Here is a 21,542-nt window from a genome sequence, read left to right on the forward strand (position 1 = left end):
CAGCAGTGCATCAGAGAGTGGGGAAGAGGGAGTCAGCAGTGCATCAGAGAGTGGGGAAGAGGGAGTCAGCAGTATATTAGATAGTGGAGGGGGGGGAGGGAGTCAGTGTATTACATAGTGAGGAAGGGGAGTCAGCAGTGTATTACATAGTGGGAAGGAGGGGGGGTCAGCAGTGTATTAGATAGCGGGGAGGGGGGGTCAACAGTGTATTAGATGAGATGACCCCTCCCCCCCAAATTAAAAAAGGGGGGGAAATCAGCATTGTTTAAGGGGTAGGGGGCAGCAGTCTATTAGATGAGATGACTCCTCCCCCTAAATTAAAAAAGGGGGGAATCATTGTATTAGGAGGAGGGGCCAATCAGCAGTGTATTGGGGGGGGGGGGGTCAGCAGTGTTAATACTGCTAATTTGTAGTGCATTAGGGTAAGGGGGAATCAGCAGTGTATTAGAAAGTGGGGAGGGGGGAATCAGCAGTGTATTAGAAAGTCGGGGGGGGGGGTCAGCAGTGTTAATACTGATAATTTGTGGTGTATTAGGGTAAGGGGGGGGGGTCAACAGAATATTGGAGATACCGGGGAGGGGGACCAGCAGATTAGAGAGTGGAGAAGGGGGGGGGGGAGCAGAGTATTAGATAGTGGAGAGGGGGCATCGGTGTTAATACTGCTAATATGTAGTGTATCAGGGTAAAGGGTAAGGGGGGGGAATCAGCATTGTATTAGATAGCAGGGAGGGGGGGGGGGGGGGGGAGTCAGCAGTGTTAATACTGATAATTTGTAGTGTATTAGGGCAAGGGGGGGGTCAGCAGTGCATTAGATAGCAGGGGGGAGCAGAATATTAGAGAGTGGGGAAAGGGGGCCAGCAGTGCATTAGAGAGTGGGGAAAGGGGGCCAGCAGTGCATTAGAGAGTGGGGAAAGTCAGCAGTATGTTAGATAGTGGAGAGGGGGGGGGGGAGTCAACAGTGTATTAAATAGTGAGGAAGGGGAGTCAGCAGTGTATTAGATAGTGGGGAGGGGGGGGGTCAACAGTGTATTAGATGAGATGACCCCTCCCCCCCCCCAATTTAAAAAAGGGGGAAATCAGCATTGTTTAAGGGGTAGGGGGCAGCAGTGTATTAGATGAGATGACCCCTCCTCCTAAATTAAAAAAAAAAGGGGGTCAGCATTGTATTAGGGGGAGGGGGGGTCAATTAATTTATTGGGGGGGGGGGTCAGCAGTGTTAATACTGCTAATTTGTAGTGCATTAGGGTAAGGGGAGAATCAGCAGTGTTGATACTGATAATTTGTAGTGTAAGGGGGGTCAACAGTGTATTAGATAGCGGGGAGGGGGCCAGCAGTATATTAGGTAGTGGAGGGGGGGGGGGGAAGTCAGCAGTGTATTAGATAGTGGAGAGGGGCAGTAATGCATTAGACTGTGGGGAGGGGGGGTCAGCAGTGTTAATACTGCTAATTTAAAGTGTATTAGGGTAAGGGGGGGGGGAATCAGCAGTGTATTAGGGGAAGGGGGGGGGTCAGCAGTGTATTAGACAGCAGGGAGAAGGTTGCCAGCAGATTAGATAGTGGGAAGGGGGAGTCGGCAGTGTATTAAGGGAGGTCAGCAGTGTATTAGATAGCGGGAAGGGGCGGCCAGCAGTGTATTAGATAGCGGGGAGGGGTGGCCAGCTGGGCTTTTCCTAGAGCCTGCATCACTCTTTCAGCCCCTCCCCCCCCCCCCAAAAAAAAAAAAAAAAAAAACGCAAGAGCAAAAACAAGAAAAAACAACGACAACAAGAAATTAGGATAGAGAGAGAGATAAAAAAGGGAAAAGAAAGGAGAACAAACAGGAGGAGTGGTAAAACCTAACATGTACCATAAGTGCCGGTTCACACTATTGCGATCACAGACATCGCATATGATTCTGAGCGCACTGCTCCTAAAAAAAAAAAAAAAAAAAAAAAAAAAAAAAAATCACATGCGATGTCTGTGCGGTGCGAATTCAGCCATACAGTTTGTATGGCTGAATGGGAGGAATCGCAGCCCCATAATAAACTTCCACTCTGCCCAAAAACAGAAAAAAAAAAAATATAAACAAAACACGGGTTGAGGAGTGAGTGTCACGCCCATGAGAAAGTTGTCCCTTTATGGGGCCGCGCCACAAGCGTAAACCTACAACGTAGCTTGCGGCTGCAGCCCCATAATAAACTGCCACTCTTCCCAAAAAAAAAAAAATATGGGATGAGATATGGCACAGGACCCTTATCTTTGGTTTGCACTAGAATCTGATTGCATAGATAGATGTTCACACCTATGCGATCTGATTGCTGCACCATTTCACAGTTCTCACTGCGATCTGCAAAACCAATCTGTGGTGGATGTCATTAAGTTTACATTAACACCCCCAGCAATTCGCAAATCCCAGTGTGAACCACTGTGCCTTTCTAGTGCGATGCGGGAACCAGGGGAGGGCTGGGCCAGGGGGTAGGGGGGCAATTGCCCCCCAGGCCGCTCTGATGACCAATAAAAAGGCTGCACCACTTCTGCCACAGACATGTCTAAAGGATTCCTGGTGAAGAGAAGTAAAGAGTCCCCACCTCTGACCTACTGAGTGCAGGATGAAGACAAGGACAGAGCGCAGCCCCCCCCAGCTTGGATGGTGTAAAGTGTATCTGAGCAGAGGCTGGTTCAATGCTCCACTGGAGACTCCCCCGAGCAGCCCTAACCAACTGCCCCCCTGCTGGCCAGGTTGGGAACCTGGATTCCACCGGAAAGAATACCAGGAACGGAGCTTTAACCTGGAATGGGGGTCAGGAGGAGACCGGGAAGATGGAGAGTGGGAAGGGGGCCGAGTCGCTGCACCATGGGCCTCTGGTTTGTATTTGCCCCCTGGGCCCAAAGTTGCCAGTCAGCCCCTGGCGGGAACCAGCACTGAATCGCATTGCACTGGTGTGAACCGGGACTTAATGAATAGCATCCTAATCTATCTGTGTGTGTTTCAATTCTTGAAATGTATCAAAGCAATAGAAATTGTATCAGCTGTGGATCTGTTTTGCACAATAGTCAAAAAAGGATACTTCTCCCAATCGACAGGAATTGTTTGCATTAAAGGAGAAGTTCACCTTTTTAGACCAAATTTCACTTTTCATAGCATATAGAAGTGTTTTCAGAAGCCATTTGGGCTCAAATCTTACTTACCTTGTTTCTGTCAGCTTTTAAATTGTCACTCTTTTCCCGATTTCAAAAAAACGCATCTTGACTAAGGCTGGCCATACATGATACAATTTTCTGTACAATTTTCATGAAATTTACCTTCACCTATGTAGTACAAAGGCCTGCCTACATGGATACAAGTGAAAGTGTTGTTTAGCTTTGATCTCATATTGGTGTACGTTTAGTAACCGGTGTTAGGCCTGATCACAGTCAATCAGGGTGGCAATTCCCTAAGGCCCCTTTCACACTTGTGCGACTTCCATTATTTCCAATGAGCCCCATTCATATCTGTGGAACTTGGAAGTCGCACCGACTTCAAAGTAGTCCCTGCACTACTTTTGATGCGGTTTGAGGAAGAGACATTGTAAGCCCAGTCAAACCCACATCAAAATCGCGGCAAAAAGTTGTGTCAAAATCGTGCGAATTTGAAGTCGCACAAGTGTGAAAGGGGCCTAAGACGTGTTTAGTAAACTGTGTTGAATAAGATAGGAACCAAATATCACATCTCTTCACCTTACAGTGTTGTCTCAGTGAGTACAGTTTTAGCATAGGAATGTACCTGTTTAGGAACCCGTGTTAGCTTAGAAGAGTCTTTAAACCAGTGTAAGCCAAAGTGAGTTCCTGTGCGATCAGAATGCATGCAAAATGCACTCCATTTGCGATCTGCAGTGGGTGTCCATATAAAAAAAAAAAAAAAAAAAAAAAAAAAAACACCTCTAACGACACCCCAAATGCAGGTTGAAAATGCAGTGCATTTGCCTGCACCTGATCGCATGGTACTTTTGTACCATGCGATCTGGTTACAGTGCGGCTTAAAAAGTAGAGCATGCACCACTCTTGGTGCAGCGTATTGCGATTTTAGCCCATTCAGGGCAGGTTCATACTACGCCTACACATGAAATCACATAGAAACAAGCTATGCATTCATGTGCGATTTACATGTGGGCCTATGCAGTACGATTTCAGACTATTCATTTTAAAAGGGGAAAAATAAAATCACACACCACACCAAAGTAGTGCATTACTACTTTTTTAAAACCGCACGATACAAAAGATCCAGTTACAGTGCAGTTTAAAAAACTAGTAATGCACGATCGATAGATAGATAGATAGATAGATAGAAAAAAAAAAAAAAAAAAAAAAAAAAAAACGCACAAGAATTACGCACAGGCAGGTGTGGGAAAATGCAACACGTTTGCAACCTGCATTTGGGGGGGGGGGGTGCCATGAACTTTTTGACACCATCTGCAGATCACAAATGGAGTACATTTTGCATGCAGTCTGAAGGTGTGTATAGGTTTTAAATGTGTTTTTTTCTCTTATATTTTAACCCCCGTAACTCCATTCTGAGGATTAATCTATGATCCCTTTAGGGTGGAGGATGGGAGAGGAATATATATATATTTTTTTTAAACTATTATTTCTCTACAATCCTCCACGCATACTAATATATATATATATATATATATATATATATATATATATATATATATATATATATATATATATATATATATATACATACATACACACACACACACACACACACACACACACACACACACACACACACATACACAAAAAAAAAAAAAATGTATACTTTATAGTCAGGGTGTGTATGTGCTTTTACATGTGCTTATTTTTTAAATTTTTCAACAGCTCTGAGAAACATTGGATGATCCTTAAAAGGCCATACACACTAAGATTTTCTGAAGACTTTTTCCTTCAGATTTACCTTTTCTATGTACTGCAAGGGCCTGCCAGATTGGATACAAATTGAAAGTGTTTAGGTTTGACCTCATTATCTGGTTTTGGTAAATCTAAAAGGAAAAAAAAGTCTTCAGAAAATCTTATAGTGTGTACGGTCCATGTGGATGATAGGTTTTTCTCACACAGGAAGTCTGCTGTGCAGCTAGTTAAACCTTCCCCACGTTCCTTTCACTCTCTAACACAGTGCTAACACCGCTTATCACAGACCTGGAGTCATCACTACACAGTTTACTAAACAGGCTCAAGGCAGAAGTAATAATCAGCGGTGTTAGGAGAACGGTGATAACGCAAAGAGATAACACCGGTTACTAAACGTACACCAATATGTGGTTTGTGGTAAATAACAGAAAATTGTACAACAAAAATGGAACATGTGTGGCCAGCCTTACCTTCCTTCGTGTCCATCCAGAAACCTTCATTTCCCATCATGCACCATCACAAAGCAGGAAGTGGTGTACTTCTCTGGGCCTAACTCCCTGGTTTTTATACCACCATTTAATTCCTTATTAATTCAAGCACATGGGGTGGGGGTGAGGGAGACACCCAGGTGTGATATACTAGTAATTAAGCTCAGGGAAAGCGAGGGGGGAGGGGAAAGGTGTTCACACACTGATCTGACTTTTACTAAAAAACCATCCAGCTCAGAAATCCATTTTTCAACTCCAAAAACGTTAAAAAAAAAAAATGCCCAACAAGTAAAACCCCATTCATTTAAATGGCCCCCGTTCACATCTGAGCGTTTTAATGCCTGAAGCAAAACGCCTGTAGCTGAAAAAAGTACATGAGCTTCTTTTTGGGCTGATTACCAGCATTTTTGATAGATGCCAATGCCTGCCTCCAAAAACGCCTGAAAAAAACGCCTGAAAATCGCGGTAAAAAACGCACGAAAAAGCTACGCTCAAGTGTGCTCAAGTGTGAATGCAGCCTTAGAAAAAGCAAAGAGCAGCAAACTTGTCACTGTACTCTGTGCTTTTATTGAGCAAGGTCAGGCAATGATATTTGAATTAAACCAGTACTATATATAGAGAGTATCTATTGTAACAGATGGCTTTAGGAAGGGCTGCTGTTAGAAATCATGCGATCCTTCTACAGCCTACAAGACAATCAAGTGAAAGGGGTTAAAGCAGGTGGGAAGGAGGTGTTGTCTGCCTATGGCTCTCTGAAGAGTGATCCACATTGTAGCCCTTAGGCCCCTTTCACATGAACGATCCGATCAGATCCGCCTGTCAGTATTTTAGGCGGACCGGATCGGATTCTCCATGCATCCCTATGGGGCAGCAGATGTCAGCGGAGACATCTCCGCTGACACCCGCTGCTCTGCATCCGATCCTGTCCGTGAAATCCGGACGGATGGAAACCCTATTTTCCATCAGTCCAGGAGATCGGATCGGATGGGATCAGATGAGAGCCGACCGTAGATAGCAGCGGGGTTCTGACACCTCCCTCTCCGCACACAGAGCGGAGAGGGAGTTGTCACCTGCCTGCTCAGCGGGGATCGGCGGATGGATCCCCCGCTGAGCAGCACGGAGTCTGCCAACGGAGGTGGACCGTGTAAAAGGACTCTTAAGCCTCGTACACACGCAACGATTATCGGCCGACCGATCGTCCGACTTTTGTCCAGAGTGGGGTTTTGTTGGTTGGAATGTGCCTAGACTGCACACGAATTTTCTCGGCCAACAAAAATCGACTTCAGAAGTGATGTCATGTGCTGGTTTACTTTCCGTGTGTTTTTTCTTCTCTGAGCATGCCCAGTCTTGCTCATCAGATTTTTGTCTGCCGAAATCTGTACTGACTGACGGAAAATCGGCCGTTGTGTTGACGGCCAACAAAAATTTTATAGCATGCACACCAGATTTTTTTCGGAGGAAAAGTCGGAGTCGGTTGTATAATTGATTTCAAACCCGCATGTCAGTGCGAGCTCAGGGGCGATTTGACAGACATCTGTGTGGGTTCATGCACGGGTATCTATTGAAATCACCTCCGAAGTCGTCAAAAGTAGTGGAGAAACTACTTTTGGGAATAGGTTTCGGCGCCTCAAAGACGGCATTGCACCGATTCAGACAGTGCCATTGCCAGCAATGGACTCTGATTTGGCATGCAATTTGACATGTCAACTCGCATGACGAATCGGCCCAATGTGAATGAGGGCTTCGGCATGCTATAGATTTTGCACAGAATGCAGACAGTGGGGATAAATGCATTTGATCTTGAGAAATTGTGGTCAATCTTGACAACAAAACTGGATGCACATGAGCTAGACACCTGTCTAAGTGAAAGGGGCCTAAGTGCAAGAGACCATGAAGGGCCCCCCTGACCCCTGGCCAGGGCCCTTCTCTTCAAGCCTGGGGCTCTTCCCACTGATCCTGGGGCCCTTTACTCTAGTTGCGGGGCCCTTTATTTAGGTCCCGCAACGGGACCCTTTCACAAGTTCTTCAGTGGGCCCCCTTCCTGTCATCTTGGGGCCTCCCAACAGTGGTGGAATGTCAGGGCCCAGACGCAAGTGTGACCTTTGCGATCCTGGAAGTTCACCCACTTTTGTCAGTAGTTTTTATTTTTTGGTATTTTAATTGTATTATTTTTTATCATTTTACTTTTTTACAATGTCACTGACTATGACTCTGTCCATTCAGAAAAGGAAGGAGCTGGTAAATTACATATTTACTGACCCCTTCCTGGTTCTCTATTGTGACACAACCCCTGCAACAGCCGTCAGGAGAGGGAAGAGAACAACATTGGGGGTGGGGGGCAGCACAGTAGGGGGGGACTAGGGGAGCACAAAGGGGCCCAGAGACAGCAGAACACAAGTGAACTGGATAGGAGGAGTGACGGGGGCAGCATACAGAGGAACAAATCTCCTCCATTTTCCTCCTGCTGCTACAGGAGTAAAAAGGAGGACAGTGATTTCTCTACATGCTGCCTCCGCCGCCCCTTCTATCCAGGTGTACAGGGGAGCCGCACAGGCCCCCTGGAGCATGGGGCCCGGTTGCAATTGCAACCCCTGTAGTTACGCCCCTGTTCCTAGCAAAACAAGAAGAATTGGAGTTAATCTGGGAACCTTGGTGTTCATATCTCCATCTAGCACTGTAATATGATGTTATATATCCGCTTACCTCCTACTCCGGTACCTGTCCTCTCCCCTCTCATTGTTTCACACCTCTTCTTTTCTTCAAAGGCTTCTTTCTCCATCTCTACTGGATTCCCTGAACTACCGATATCCTATCTTACTACAGGTCCTTGAATAGGGCTTTTTTATCCAATCTTAGGGGTCCCCCACTATAAGTTCTGTTTTACATTCACCCTATACTGCTCAAGGGATCCAACATACAAGAGTGGGTAACCCACTCTCCAATTTCCTATATGCGTTCCCTAATTATTATGCCATATTTACATGCCATTTGGGGACCCATGTCCCTCTTACCTTTTCTATTTTTCATTTTTTTTTTCCTTTGTTCCTCTTCTGTGTGGACCATTTCTTTTGCCTTTCACAATGGATATTGTGTCGCTCTTTTGTTTCATTTTTGTATTGTAACTTGTTCTTGTTTACTTTTTTCAATGTAGCCAAGCTGGGTTTATTGTATATATAAAGATGGTGTGAATATACAGTGGGTACGGAAAGTATTCAGACCCCTTCAATTTTTCACTCTTTGTCATATTGCAGCCATTTGCTAAAATCATTTAAGTTCATTCTTCTTCCTCATGAATGTACACATAGCACCCCATACTGACAGAAAAACACAGAATTGTTGACATTGTTGCAGATTTATTAAAAAAGAAAAACTGAAATATCACATGGTCCTAAGTATTCAGACCCTTTGCTGTGACACTCATATATTTAACTCAGGTGCTTTCCATTTCTTCTGATCATCCTTGAGATGGTTCTACACCTTCATTTGAGTCCAGCTGTGTTTGATTATACTGATTGGACTTGATTAGGAAAGCCACACACCTGTCTATATAAGACCTTCCAGATCACAATGCATGTCAGAGCAAATGAGAATCATGAGGTCAAAGGAACTGCCTGAAGAGCTCAGAGACAGAATTGTGGCAAGGCACAGATCTGGCCAAGGTTACAAAAAGATTTCTGCTGCACTTAAGGTTCCTAAGAGCACAGTGGCCTCCATAATCCTCAAATGGAAGACGTTTGGGACGACCAGAACCCTTCCTAGAGCTGGCCGTCCGGCCAAACTGAGGCTATCGGGGGAGAAGAGCCTTGGTGAGAGAGGTAAAGAAGAACCCAAAGATCACTGTGGCTGAGCTCCAGAGATGCAGTCAGGAGATGGGAGAAATTTGTAGAAAGTCAACCATCACTGCAGCCCTCCACCAGTCGGGGCTTTATGGCAGAGTGGCCCAACGGAAGCCTCTCCTCAGTGTAAGACACATGAAAGCCCGCATGGAGTTTGCTAAAAAACACCTGAAGGACTCCAAGATGGTGAGAAATAAGATTCTCTGGTCTGATGAGACCAAAATAGAACTTTTTGGCCTTAATTCTAAGCGGTATGTGTGGAGAAAACCAGTCTCTGCTCATCACCTGTCCAATACAGTCCCAACAGTGAAGCATGGTGGTGGCAGCATCATGCTGTGGGGGTGTTTTTCAGCTGCAGGGGCAGGACGACTGGTTGCAATCGAGGGAAAGATGAATGCGGCCAAATACAGGGATATCCTGGACAAAAACCTTCTCCAGAGTGCTCTGGACCTCAGACTGGGCCGAAGGTTTACCTTCCAACAAGACAATGACCCTAAGCACACAGCTAAAATAACGAAGGAGTGGCTTCACAACAACTCCGTGACTGTTCTTGAATGGCCCAGCCAGAGCCCTGACTTAAACCCAATTGAGCATCTCTGGAGAGACCTAAAAATGGCTGTCCACCAACGTTTACCATCCAACCTGACAGAACTGGAGAGGATCTGCAAGGAGGAATGGCAGAGGATCCCCAAATCCAGGTGTGAAAGACTTGTTGCATCTTTCCCAAAAAGACTCCTGGCTGTATTAGATCAAAAGGGGGCTTCTACTAAATACTGAGCAAAGGGTCTGAATACTTAGGACCATGTGATATTTCAGTTTTTCTTTTTTAATAAATCTGCAACAATTTCAACAATTCTGTGTTTTTCTGTCAGTATGGGGTGCTGTGTGTACATTCATGAGGAAGAAGAATGAACTTAAATGATTTTAGCAAATGGCTGCAATATAACAAAGAGTGAAAAATTTAAGGGGGTCTGAATACTTTTCGTACCCACTGTATATATATATATATATTCGGGTTGCTGTTCAGACAATGTCAGAGTGCTTCTTTAAGAATTTACAAGTAGGATCGGCTTCTCCCCAGAAATGGACGAACTGGATTGTGGGGGATGTAGTGGCACTGATAAGCTTCACTGATGGGGCAGCTCTGATATGCTGCCCTGATGGGCACTAATATGCTGCACTGATGGGCACTAATAGGCTTCACTGATGGCCACTGATGAGGCGTCACTGATGGGGCTGCATTGATGGGCACTGATATGATGCACTGATAGGCTGCACTGGTGGCCACTGATCAGGCTGTACTGATGAGACTGCACTGATGGGCAGTAATGAGGTGCACTGATGGGCACTGATAAGGCAGCACTGATGAGGATGAAAACATAAAGGAACTGATGAGGCTACACTGATGGGCACTGATAGACTGTGGTTGTGGTCTGTTGATTACAGATGACAGGGCGGGTCATAGACAGGAAGGGGTGTGGCCTTTACAGGAAGAGGTGGGTCATATTTAAATTAGGGGGGTGCACAAGCTTAGTCAGGCCTAGAGCAGCACAAAACCTAAATACACCACTAAATATATATATATATATATATATATATATATATATATATATATATATATATATATATTGTAGCAGTGTGTCCCAGAGAGAGACAGGAAAAGTCCTGTTCGGGGTTTATACATCACCCAGGCATCTCTCCTATACCTTTAGGGATCTCTGATCCATGATCCAGTTCGGATCTTGGTCCTCTTCACCAGGCCAATTTAACCACTTTACCACCGAGGATTTTGCTGTCTTACGTCCAGGCCACTTTTTGCGATTCGGCGCTGTTTCAATTTAACTGACAATTGCGCGGTCGTGCGACGCTGTACCCAAACAAAATTTACGGCCTTTTTTTCCCACAAACAGAGCTTTCTTTTGGTGGTATTTGATCACCTGTGCGATTTTTACTTTTTGCGCTATAAACAAAAAAAGAGCGTTTATTTTGAAAAAATAACAATATTTTTAACATTTTTTTTATATGAAATTCCCCCCCCCCCCCAAAAAATGTAAAAATCTAATTTTTTTTAAATTTTTGGCCAATTTGTTTTCTGCTACCTATGTCTGGTAAAAAAAATCACGATAAGCGTATTTTGATTGGTTTGCGCAAAAGTTATTGCGTTTACTAACTAAGGGAAAAATTTATGTCATTTTTGGTGGTTTTTTTTTTAACGAGTAATGGCAGCGATCTGCGATTTTTTTGCGGGACTGCGACATTGCGGCGGACAGATCGGACCCTTGACTGACATTTTTGACACTTTTGGGGGTACCAGTGACATTACTGCAGTAATCATTGCTATAAATATGCACTGTTACTGTAAAAATTACACTGGCAGGGAAGGGGTTAATTTTATTAGAGAGGGAGGGGTTAATGTATGCCTGGTGCTTACTGACGTGTGGGGGGGGAGGTGACTGAGTGACACAAGGACAGATCGGATGTTCAGCTATGCTGAACACTCCGATCTGTCAGTCCCTGTCACTTAGGAGGTCCGCCTGCTCTGTTTACACAAGCGGGCGGATCTCCTCACTCGATTCCCCAACGATCGGGGAAGAGCGGCGGCGATCGCTGCCGCTCCTCCCCTGGCCCGACTCCCGCTGAGACTGAAAACAGCGGGAGCGAGCCTCCGGCGGCGCGGGAGTGCCGCCTACAGGGGGAGGAGTCCAGCGACGTAGGTCTACGTCGCTGGACGATAACGAGCCACATTGCTGCAGTAGCAGCAATGTGACTGGTGGGAAAGTGGTTAAACAGCAGGTCTCTCTCTCAGCCTGGGAAATCAGACAACGTTTGTCTAGGAGAGCAGAAGGTTGGTAACACTGTCAGATTGTGTATGTGGAAGCTGACAAGCGATAGGCTTGCTCAGCTTGTTAGTGAGGGCCTGCGTTGTATAGAGTAAGTGCCGGGACACGGCTAGGCTTTTGTTTTGCTATTATTTCTTCTGGTTGTTTTTCCTTAAAGCACTGTACAGCACCTGTATATAGACTTGTATATAGCACCAATAAACACCGCACTGTTTGTCACTACCTCACTGGATTTGGTATCTGTGCCTGAAAGACTGCTCATCCCAGGGAGCTTTGCACCTGCTACCTGTTCCCCAGCTTACATATGGTGGAGGCCTGTGGGCAGTGGTAGTAAGTTACTACTTAAAGGGCCAGTACCTGGAGTGACTAAACATGGAGGAAATCCTCAAACAGTTGGTGTTATCCAACGCTACACAGCAGCAAGCAAACTCTTTGTTTAAACAACAGATTGGTGTTGTACAAGAACAAACGAAGCAAGCAAACGCTGCACAACAGCAAGCAAACTCTTTGATTCAACAACAGATTGGTGCTGTACAAAATCAAACCCAGTTGATGTTTGAAAAACTGGCAAGTGCTGCAGAAGCAGACAGAAAGGTGCTGGTTGAGGTGGTGCAGACACTTGCACTGGAGTCTGCTGTGAAAACAAAAACAGTTAGAGACCGCTCCTCAGCCATCCATGTTGGTCACTTCCTGTCCAAGATGACTGCTGATGATGACCCAGAGGCCTTTCTGGTTACGTTTGAGAGAACCGCTGAGAGGGAAGGCTGGTCCAAAACTCAGTGGGCAGGATTGATCGCTCCCTTACTTACTGGGGAATCACAGAAGGCCTATTATGATTTGGAGTCCGTGGATGCAGGAGAGTATGAGAAAGTTAAGCAGGAAATCCTGGCATGTCTCGGTGTCAACTTGGTCGTTCGAGCCCAGCGGGTCAACAGCTGGTCCTTCTGAGATTAGAGGCCCCCAAGATCACAGATGTTTGACCTAATCCACCTGATGAGAAAATGGCTACAGCCGGAGTCCTTGTCTGGGCCACAAATAGTGGAGTGTGTAGTCATGGACCGGTTCCTGAGGTCATTACCAACTCCTTTGCAGAAGTGGGTGAGTCAAGGAGACCCCAAGTCGGCGGACAACCTGGTGGAGCTCGTTGAGAGGTACTATGCTGCAGAGAGCCTGGTCACAACCCCTACAGCCGCACTGACTTTCCACCCAAAGCCACGGGCTCCCCAGGCAACCAGTAAGACTGTTCCAGGGGAAGTGGGTGGTCAGCATGGCAAGGAGACAGGGGGGAGGACTTTTGGTGCCAGAGCTGAAGTTTGGCATCCCAAACAAGGGAAGCCACTGCCTGTCAACAAACCTAACTGGGATAACATCAGGTGTTTCCGTTGCCAGGAACTGGGACATGTTGCAGCAAACTGTCCATTGACAGATGAACCCATGCAGTGTGACATGTCTCTGAGAAGGCAGTCTATGTTTGCTGCTGTTTCATGTGCTGCTGCGCCAGGTGTAGGAAAACACATATGCCAAATGACTGTTAATGATAAGCCTATTGCAGCCTTGCTGGACTCGGGAAGTCTGGTGACTTTGGTTAAAGCAGAAATAGTTGAAAATGTGAATTTAAATGCAAAAAAAAGTTGCTGTGATCTGTGTACATGGTGATACTCGAGAGTATCTTATAGCTACTGTTCGCTTTGAAACTGATTTAGGTACGGTGACCCATCCGGTCGGACTTGTGCCCCACTTAGTGCATGAGGCCATCATTGGTAGAGACTTCCCTAGGTTTTGGGAACTGTGGGACCGTCCCAACTCGGTTACCGTACCATATGGGTTCAAGGGATTCCTCTCACGGTTCCCCGGATTTTCCTTTCTCTGTTATGGCAGGAGAACTGGAGGAGCCTGAGGAAGTCCCCACAGCCAGTCAAGGTGGACAACCTTCTGCTGACCCTGAGGGTACATTGGAGTTTGCTGATCTTAATGTGCACAAGGAAAACTTTGGTACCGAGCAGAGAAAAGATCCTACCCTTGCCAGGGCCTGGGAATGTAGCAATGGTTAATGATGTACCTGACGAACCAGGGGACAGGCCCTGTTTTCCTTTTTTCAGCAGCAATGAGGATTTATTGTATCATGTATATAAAAAGAACGATGAAATTGTTGAACAGTTGGTGGTCCCTAAGCCTTACAGACGGGTGGTGCTGGAATTGGCTCATGGAAACTTACTGGGAGGTCATTTAGGGGTTGAAAAAACCACCGAAAGGGTGTTACGCAGGTTTTACTGGCCTGGGATACAGAAAGATATTGACAATTATTGTCAATCTTGTCCTGTATGTCAGATGTCAGCCCCACTACCCCACTTCCGAAGTCCTTTACCCATTATTGAAGTGCCCTTTGAGAGGATCGCCATGGACCTCGTAGGTCCACTCAGGGCCGCTGATAGGGCAGTACAACCAGCCCTGTTGTACTGGGCCCGGGCTCCATCAGCTCTACAAGGGGCCCGGGCAGCATCACAGTTAATTTCTGCATGTTCAAATAAAAATCGTTTTTTCTAAACCTTTTCCTAATTTGTAATTTCTTGGGGTGTAATTACATTTTCCTGGGCCCTATAATGACAGCAGAAGGGCCCAGGAGGTGAGTGCAGTGGCGGGACTTTTTTTCCATTTTCGGGTCGCATGTATACATGGGATTTAGTTCCATGGTGATTTGCTGCCATATAGTCCTGGCTGCTGCTGTCCACTGCCTTGCCTGGCGGAGGGATTCAATAATTCTCTGCTCAGCCCCGCCTCCCCTTACTCAAGTGCAGAGTGTGATCATGTACGGAGGCAGATTGCTCAGCAGCTGACAGGGAACAGCAGGAGGACAGCGTGGCTGGATTGGACACAGTGAGTGAAGAACAGAGGACAGAGTCCTCACTGTGTCCTATGATCGCAGCATGAAAATCACAAAGGCTGCAGGTCCTTTGTCACAGTGTCACATGGATGCTGGGGATGCTGACTTTAAGCTATGACTGTAGTGAGTGTTACTGCATAACAAAGTCAGCATCCCCAGCATCCATATGACACTGTGACAGGGCACCTGCAGCCTGTGTGATTTTCATGCTGGTGATCATAGGACACAGTGAGATGCTACTTTAAACTTGTGTTTGGGGAACAGTAAACATGTGCTGTCAAACCACTCCCCTTTAACCTCTTCCCGCCCATCGATGTATCAGTGTTCTGTCAGAATAGCGCTACCTATCAGATTCTGCTAGCAGAAGTGGCATTCGGAAAGAACAACTTACTGCGCATGCACCATGTGTTCCAACATGGCGACTATGCGTTCCAATAGGTTTCCTAATGTGACAGAACACCAAGCAGCAGCAGACATCTTCTTACACCCACGCAAGTCTTGAATTTTACATTTATTTTAGCAGTAAACTCACCTTATATACTGAAATAGACTATTTCACCGCAACCGAGTGGAACAGTCTATTTCACTATAGAATCAGTTTGTCGCTGAGCAGTGCGGTTTGTACCAAGGTGGCCGTCACCACATTGGCCGCAGGTTTCTCGCTATATTTACTAGAATACAATAATAATAGAAATGTAATACTGTGATTTATTCTATAAGGTCAGTTTACTGCTAAAATAAATGTAAAATTGAAGACTTGCGTGGGTGTAAGAAGATGTCCGCTGCTGCTTCGTGTTCTGTCACATTAGGAAAGCTATTGGTACGCATAGCAGCCATGTTGGAATGCATGACGCATGCGCAGTAAGTTGTTGTCGTCTGTATATTACTTCCGGTAGCAGAATCTGATAGGTAGCGCTATTCTGACAGAACACCGGCATGTCCCTGGATTGGAAGGGTGATATCTTGGTCATCCCTGCAGCATGATAGCCCCAGCAACTTTGCACAAAGTAACATAAATAATAAAATAAAATGTAAAACCTTTTTAAAGCCCCCATTCCCCCTTGCTCATGCGTAATTGCAAACATGCATGTTGGTCCCCCACATATACGTAAATGGTGACAAACCTGCATTTTGTTTTGAGGCAGGGCCAGGGATGGGGTTGAAGGGGGCCCCATCAGGTAGGCTGTACGGGGCCCCATCATTCCTAACAGCAGCCCTGGGTCCACTCCCCAAGTCTGCCCGGGGTCATCAACACATTCTTGTAATCATGGATTATGCTACCCGTTACCCCGAGGCAGTTCCCTTATGCACTGCATCCGCTAAGAACATTGCTAAAGAGTTGTTCATGGTGTTCAGTCGCGTTGGGATCCCTAAGGAGGTCCTTACTGACCAGGGCACCCCATTTATGTCACGAATAACTAAAGAACTGTGCAAGTTATTTAAGGTGACCCAGTTGCGAACCTCCGTATACCACCCTCAAACTGATGGCCTTGTAGAACGCTTCAATAAAACATTAAAGAGCATGTTTAAAAAGGTTGTGGACAAGGATGGAAAAAACTGTGACTTCTTGATTCCGTACTTGATTCCGTACTTGATGTTCGCCATCAGGGAAGTACCCCAGTCCTCTACGGGATACTCTCCGTTCGAATTACTTTATGGGAGACACCCTCGGGGACTCTTAGACATAGTCAAGGAAACCTGGGAGGGGGAGCAGACACCCCACAAAAGTGTCATTGAGCATATCGCTCAAATGCAGGACAGGATTGCAGCGACCATGCCTATGGTAAAGGAACACTTACTGCAGGCCCAGGCAGCGCAACAGAGAATATACAACAGGGGAGCCCGACTCTGTGTCTTCTCACCTGGTGACAGGGTTCTGGTGTTAGTTCCCACTGTTGAGAGCAAGTTCCTGGCTAAGTGGCAGGGTCCCTTTGAAGTATTGGAAAGAGTTGGGGAGGTCAATTATTAAGTGCATCAACCAGGAAAAAGGAAGCCAGAGCAGATTTACCATATAAATTTGTTAAAGCCCTGGAAGGATAGGCTGGCCTTGACTGCAAGGTCCGTCCCTGTAACATCTAGGGGTACTGAGTCCCCTCTGGTTCCTGAGGTCACGATTCCAGACACCCTGTCTTATTCCCAAAAACAAGAAGCTAGAGAGTTCCTGATAAGAGAACTCTCTGAGAAATTTTCAGAGTTACCTGGTATGACTTCCACGGTTCAGCATGATATTGTTACTGAACCTGGGGTCCGTGTCAAGCTAAAACCATACTGAATTCCCGAAGCTAGGAGAAAGGACATTAGTGACAATGTAAAAAGGATGTTTGAGCTAGATGTAATTGAGGAATCCAATAGTGACTGGTCAAGCCCCATCATTTTAGTCCCAAAACCGGATGGTACTTGGAGGTTTTGTAACGACTTCAGAAAACTCAATGCAGTGACAAAGTTTGACACGTACCCAATGCCCAGGGTGGACGAACTTATAGACAGACTTGGCAAAGCCCGCTACCTAACTACTTTAGACTTGAACAAAGGATATTGGCAAATACCCCCAACTGGTAGCGCCAAAGAAAAGACTGCATTTGTTACCCCAGAGGGTTCATTTCAGTACAAAAAAATGCCTTTTGGGTTGCAAAATGCCCCTGCGACATTTCAGAGGGCCATGGATAGGACCCAAAGACCTCACGGACAGTATGCAGCTACCTATCTGGACGATAAAGTGGTACATAGCACTGACTGGGAGTTTCACTTGCCCCATGTACAGGCTGTTCTGGATTCCCTCTTCAAGGAAGGTTTTACAGCAAACCCAAAAAAATGCGCCATTGGTTTAGAGGAAGCCAGGTATTTGGGCTACACTATTGGTCGTGGAGTCATTAAACCTCAGTTAAACAAAGTAGAAGCCATCCAAGAATGGCCACGTCCTGCAAACAAGAAGCAGGTCAGAGCCTTTCTTGGGATTGCAGGGTAGTATAGGAGGCTTATCCCGAATTTTGCAACTCTAGTTGCCCCACTGACCGAGCTTACGAAAGGGAAAGAATCAGTAATGGTGAAATGGTCCCCAATAGCAGAGGAGTCTTTCCAAGTTTTAAAGAAGGCTCTTTGTGCACAGCCAGTGTTGTACTCCCCTGATTTCTCAAAGGATTTCTTGGTTCAGACGGATGCGTCTGATGTAGGTATTGTGGCCGTATTGTCACAGGTACACAATGGGGAAGAACACCCTGTGGTGTACCTGAGCAGAAAGCTTAATGAACACGAGAGAAAGTATGCAGTCATTGAAAAGGAATGTTTAGCCATAAAGTTGGCCTTGGACGCGCTAAGGTACTATCTGTTAGGGCGCCAGTTTGATTTGATAACTGACCATGCTCCTCTGAAATGGATGGCCCAAAAGAAGGAGACTAATAGACGGGTGAACCGTTGGTTTTTGGCTCAACAAGATTACTCCTTTACTGTAAAACACAGGCCAGGTGTTGAGATGGGGAATGTAGATGCCCTGTCCCGTGTTCACTCCTGTTGGGCCACAGGTGTTCCAACGCTGGGGTTGAAACAGGGGGGGGGGGGGGGATATGTAGCAGAGCGTCCCAGAGGGAGACAGGAAAAGTCCTGTTCGGGGTTTATACATCTCCCAGGCATCTCTCGACTCTCGTATACCTTTAGGGATCTCTGATCCATGATCCAGTTCGGATCTTTGTCCTCTTCACCAGGCCAATTTAAACTCACCTGAGACAGAAAGCAGGTCTCTCTCTCAGCCTGGGAAATCAGACAACGTTTGTCTAGGAGAGCCGAAGGTTGGTAACACTGTCAGATTGTGTATGTGGAAGCTGACAAGCAATAGGCTTGCTCAGCTTGTTAGTGAGGGCCTGCGTTGTATAGAGTAAGTGCCGGGACACGGCTAGGCTTTTGTTTTGCTATTATTTCTTCTGGTCGTTTTTCCTTAAAGCACTGTACAGCACCTGTATATAGACTTGTATATAGCACCAATAAACACCGCACTGTTTGTCACTACCTCACTGGATTTGGTATCTGTGCCTGAAAGACTGCTTATCCCAGGGAGCTTTGCACCTGCTACCTCTTCCCCAGCTTACAATATATAGATAGATAGATAGATAGATAGATAGATAGATAGATAGATAGATAGATAGATAGATAGATAGATAGAGAGACTCTGCAGCTGTCCCTGCTGTTCCAAAGTTGGGACAGTTTGCAAGTATGTAGAACCAATCCCCCTGCAAAGCAGCCGGTGGGAGAAAGCCAGCAGCGCTGCAGGAGGAGCCCAGGACCGGCCTTAGGTGTTCAGGTGCCCTGTGCAAGCTAATCCTGTGGCGCCAACCCCCCCACCCCCCCCCCCGCACATCTATTTGCACCTTTTTTGCACTTTGACTTTTCTTTTTTTTACTATCACTAATAACTTAGCCCCCCTTACATTAGAGACCCCCCTTACATCAGAGACCCCCCCCCACAGAGCCCCCCTTACATCAGAGACCCTCACAGAGGCCCCCCTTACATCAGAGACCCTCACAGAGGCCTCCCTTACATCAGAGACCCCCCCACAGAGCCCCCTTACATCACAGACCCTCACAGAGGCCCCCTTACATCACAGACCCCCCCACAGAGCGCCCTTACATCACAGACCCCCCCACAGAGCCCCCCCTTACACCAGAGACCCTCACAGAGGCCTCCCTTACACCAGAGACCCTCACAGAGGCATCCCTTACACCAGAGACCCTCACAGAGGCCCCCTTACATCAAAGACCCTCACAGAGACCCCCCTTACATCAGAGACCCTTACCTCCCGCTGTGCTGCCTGATCATCTGCGAGCTCTGATGGCCGCACGGCGCCCCTGTTGCCCATGGCACCCTGTGCGGCCGCACAGCTCGCACACCCCAAAGGCCGGCCCTGGAGGAGCCCCAGGAGTCACAAGGCAGTACAGCCAGCTCTCCTGCCTTGCAGGTGCCCAAGCCCCGCTTCTGAACTCATGGGGCCCAGGCCCCATACGGGAAGGACAGCTGTACTGCCTTATTACTGCCTCATGCCCTGCAGTTATCATTGCTTTGTTAGGAACCCTACATAACCAAAAAAATGAAGCCTTAATCAATAAATCACATTAAATCTTTAATACATTATTGATATTTGAAAAGCTGCTTTCTGCTTGGATATTTTTTCTTTATTTTAGTATCACATGACCAAGAAGTATACAGCACATTTACATTAATAGTACAAGTATTCGGTGTATAACAGAGTTGCTGTAACCTTATCTAGATCCCATTGTAAGTTGTAATATATCAGATACACAGTGCAGTGAGATGTTGGGTGATCACATAGTAAGTACATGGGGGCTCTCGTAGTGTATTGTAGGTATTAGCGGCTTTGTAAGTGGAAAAAAGTATGATAAAGAAGACATAGATCCCAACTGTCCCTGATGTGCAGGGACCTTCCCTTTGTCAGTACCAACTCCTTCTCTTCCTCTTTCCTGATCACTTGTCCTTCTTTTCCATCTGATGTATACACCTCTATATAATTGCAAAATTTTACTACAAAAAGTGTCACACTTCACCGAACATTTTATTTAAACGCTAAATTCATACCTTTGTTATTTTGAATATCCAGAAAAAAGGAAATAGTAGTAAAATGAGTAGTTCTAACCAATTATTTATGGCATATTATTCTTTCATGACCTGTGTAATGGGGATATGGCAGGGGGTATGTCCTTTTCCTATTTACTCAAGAGAAATAACCCTTTCACGCTGGCGTAATGCAAATTTACAGCCATTTGCTTCAAAGTGTTGTAATAGGGTGATGCCTGAGAGCCAACAGTCAGCTTTCTTGTAATAACAACCGATGCAACTAATCAGCCACTTGGCTGTTATTACAAGCAGTGGAAGGGGACAACCCCCCCTCCCGCCACCTTCCCCGGCTCACCTAGGCTCTCCCATCACATGGGGAGGACCTCCCCTGGCTGGCCAGAGACCCAAACATAGCCGGAATCAGTACTTGCACCCAATTCATGTACATGTCAAAGACATGTACATAAACTGTCTGGGTCTGCATTTTCCATACTGGACACACTCCTTCCGAGGAGTTCTGTGCTTGGGGTGGGTGGTACCTGATGTGGAACTGAGAGACTAGTCCCCCTTCAGGTCTGATTTATTTTTAAACGACAGAGCATGGCACTGGGTGGATTGATGGCAGTGGGCATATTGATGGCACTGGGTGGATTGATGGCACTGGGTGGATTGATGGCACTGGGTGGATTGATGACAGTGGGCGGATTGATGGCAGTGGGCGGATTGATGGCAGTGGGCGGATTGATGCTAGTGGGTGGATTGATGCTAGTGGGTGGATTGATGCAAGTGGGCAGATTGATGCTAGTGGGCAGATTGATGGCAGTGGGTGGATTGATGGCAGTGGGTGGATTGATTGGACTGAATAGTGGCTTTCAAATCTGCCTACTGCCATGCACTATCAATCAAGAGTAAAGCAGACCTGATGTCGAGGCAGTGTCTCAGTTCCCCAACAAGCTCTGTCCACCCAAGACCAAGTCATTTTCCAAATATGTGCTTTGCCATATTTACATTGTAAATTAGGTTAGGTTAGGTTGAAAAAAGACAAAAAGACATATTTGGGTAAGGA

General features: G+C 46.2%; 1 protein-coding gene across 1 annotated transcript in view; it reads right to left on the bottom strand.

The window, feature by feature from the left end:
- Positions 1–21,542, bottom strand: part of LOC309557660 (uncharacterized protein) — a gene marked incomplete at its 3' end in the record, with an annotated part of 135,583 nt that overhangs the window by 100,815 nt on the left and 13,226 nt on the right. The window lies entirely within an intron of this gene.

This window comes from Pelophylax lessonae (assembly GCF_965119305.1).
Source record: "Pelophylax lessonae genome assembly, chromosome: 6".
NCBI classification, from domain to species: domain Eukaryota; kingdom Metazoa; phylum Chordata; class Amphibia; order Anura; family Ranidae; genus Pelophylax; species Pelophylax lessonae.